General features: G+C 43.4%; 1 pseudogene; it reads right to left on the bottom strand.

Moving 5' to 3' along the window:
- Window positions 1–1082: 1082 nt before the first annotated feature.
- LOC125757573 (uncharacterized) lies at window positions 1083–2644 on the bottom strand (annotated as a pseudogene).
- Between the last annotated feature and the right edge of the window lie 385 nt (window positions 2645–3029).

Below are 3029 nucleotides of genomic sequence, written 5' to 3'. Positions count from 1 at the left end.
TGTCTGCACAGCTTATCGCGAATGGCATAAGCAAGCCTGTAAAAAGATATTTCGAGACAATCGTGATATTGAGGCAAAACAATTTCCCAATGTGGTTTGGGATATGGCTATACCTTAGATGCATGCAAAAGAAACTTCTACTAAGCCGTGCTTACCTTGCCGAGTTGCATCCTGTGCCGGGTAATGTAGCCAGTGCGCCGTTGACTGCACCATCGCTTCTCCAGCTCCCATCTGTTCGGTTGCCTTGCCAGTCTTCACTGTCTGTGGTGCCTCGAGGACAGTACATAGTTCGCGAAGCAGGCGACTCCTTCAGAAGGAAGTTATGCAAAGCCACACAGGCAGACACAATTTTTCTGATGTTTTCTTCTTTAGCTTTAAAGGGGCGACGAAGAATTCGCCATTTCTTAGCCAGTATACCGAAAGCATTTTCGACTAATCTACGAGCCCTGCTCAACCTATAATTAAATATCCTCTTTTGGTGCAGCTCCTCAAATTGGCTGGTTGCACTGCTTCGTGTAGTGGAGGATTGGGCTGTGGAAGCTGTGGTGCTCCCAGTGAGAACAGGATGAAGACCTGTAAGAAAGCATATGTCTTGCAATGAAGCTGACTTCCCAAAAATACGATGCACCACACGCGTCTACCCATATGACATAATTTGTTGTGTACAATCACTTGTACGTTTTCTCTTAACACTGATATCTTCAATTCACAATCAAGTGCATAGTTCCTCTGATGCTTTCTATGATATTACCTCAACCAAAGAAACATTAGAGCTGTGCAGAAATCCTTCGTCAAAACAAACGTTCTTTTGGCGCTAACATGCAAATCAATTGTCAGTACTTGTACTCTAAATTGTCAGTAGTGCTGGTACATACAGCAAAAGACACTAATTTCTTATGTCTTTTTACGCTGTATACCACAAGTTCACTTGCGCATTTCTTGACAAAATGAATACTTAGTAAATACGCAACATGAAGCAAAGCAATTTTATCAAGTGATCAATGGTATGCTGAACTGCATTATTGGTTTAACAATGGCAAGGTCATGGCTCTAATATAAACAAATGTGCATTTATAATATCTCTACTTACACTTCTTAGAATATGGCCGCATCAGGTAGGTCTTTAGAGGAAATGTCTCGTCACCAACAAAAAATACGGGACGTTGCCAGTTGTTCCAAGGCTTGTGTCTGGCGGAACTCCAAGAGTGCCATCAACCACCATGGGTTGCAGTTTGCTTCTACTGAATATGCCACCATCTGACTCGCTTCCGTTGTGGCCAACCTCAACATACAGGAAGCTACAATGTAAAAAAATCATTCTAATGTTAGCATTGATGTTTGACAGGCACCGTTTATCAGGATTTCAGTGGTGTGAATTTAAACAAATTGATAAGCAATATCGGTTAATGCGATAAACACTCGTTAGAACATTAGTGGTTTCAAAGAATCTATCCAATTTAAGCATAATAATTAGCATACAACTATGGTACAGCAAAACTGATTTTTCTTGACCGTTATTTTTTCATTACTGCCAAACTATGTGTACTTTTGCATGAGTGGGATCTATGAGTTTTCATATTGATTTTTAGGCTAACTATTTATGTTTTCACGAATGACTCATCTTCAGCAAGTACAGTTTGATTACTGTATTGTGGGAAACGAAATAAGTAAATGTGCCTTGATACAAGCAGTACACGTGGAATACAATTTGTCGGTAAGATAGCATAGAACCATGCCGACCGGTGGCTGAGCCTCCATTTGGAAATGCACACAGCATTCGCTATAAACTGGGCCGCCTACTCAAACTATAATTACTCACATACAAAGCCACATCAGTTGACACCTACCTGTAGTTTGCATCACTAATTGCCATCACCGATTTGCTGAATGAACCCTTGTAGTTCCTGTCTCGGCTTCCCGAGTTTGCTGGGCACTCCACGTTCACATGTTTGCCGTCTATGGCACCCAGGCAGTGTGGCATATCCCACTTCTCTTCGAAGTCTCTCGCAACCTGCAATTGAGGTCATACAAAGCAACGAATTGTAATGCTTAAAGAATTTTAAAGAGAGATGTTGCATATGAAACTATAATAGTGAGGTTTCATTCATACTGATGAGAACTAAACAGTGGCGAACATATTGCTGTACAATGTAAATAGTACAGGCCAACATTTGTAAGAGACAGTTACCACATAAAGCATGAACTGACAGGTTACCTTTGACCATCCATTCTGAGTTGACGGAAGTGCCACGTGTAAGGGTCCAAGTATGTCCCAAATCGCCTGGCATACTTCAGAGACGATGACACAGGCCGTCGATCTGCCCGACAGAAAATTAAACGACGACGAGTGTAGCGCCTCCCCTGCCGCCAAGAACCTGAAACAACAGACATCGCTAAATTAAAAACTGCTCGGGAACAGCCCTGTTAAGTCGCTTTGCACGATGACGATAAAACAATCATTTTTATGAATGACGTAAAAATACAAGCACTTAAACGCGCAAAATGTGTCTGATACGAGCCACCCTTGCCTGACTGCTAGAGCTAGCCGGTGTTCTGCAGGGATTGTCTTTCAGTAGTTCGTGTCACTCTTCTTGATCCTTGGCCCGAGCATTTCCAACAGAGTGTGGAAGCAGTTCGGTGACATCCTCAAATAGCTGCAGAATAAACACATGTGCCAGACACCATGAAGAACACGTACAACTTATTATTTACAGTTGCACACATCACTAAAACACTACGTGAACTCTCATTAGTTCATGATGGGTACTCACTCTCTGTAGTACTCTATGTCGCGAGACCGAAGGTGCGGCAACAAAACGCCCGCATGGCCCATTGCAGCTCGCTGTTGCAGGGCGGGACGGACCCACCAGCGACGTTGGCGGCGTGTATTTTCTTGCGCTTCCAGCCGTTCATGGTGCGCAGGCAAGGACGCGACCGTTAAAAGGCCGAGCATATCCTCTTCGTCTGAACTCATCACAGGTATCACAGGCGTCAGCACGTGAAGCAGCAGTCAGATATGGCGCGATATC

This window comes from Rhipicephalus sanguineus, chromosome 3 (genome assembly GCF_013339695.2).
Source record: "Rhipicephalus sanguineus isolate Rsan-2018 chromosome 3, BIME_Rsan_1.4, whole genome shotgun sequence".
In the NCBI taxonomy this organism is placed as follows: Eukaryota; Metazoa; Arthropoda; class Arachnida; order Ixodida; family Ixodidae; genus Rhipicephalus; species Rhipicephalus sanguineus.
This window is presented reverse-complemented; position numbering and strand designations above follow the sequence as displayed.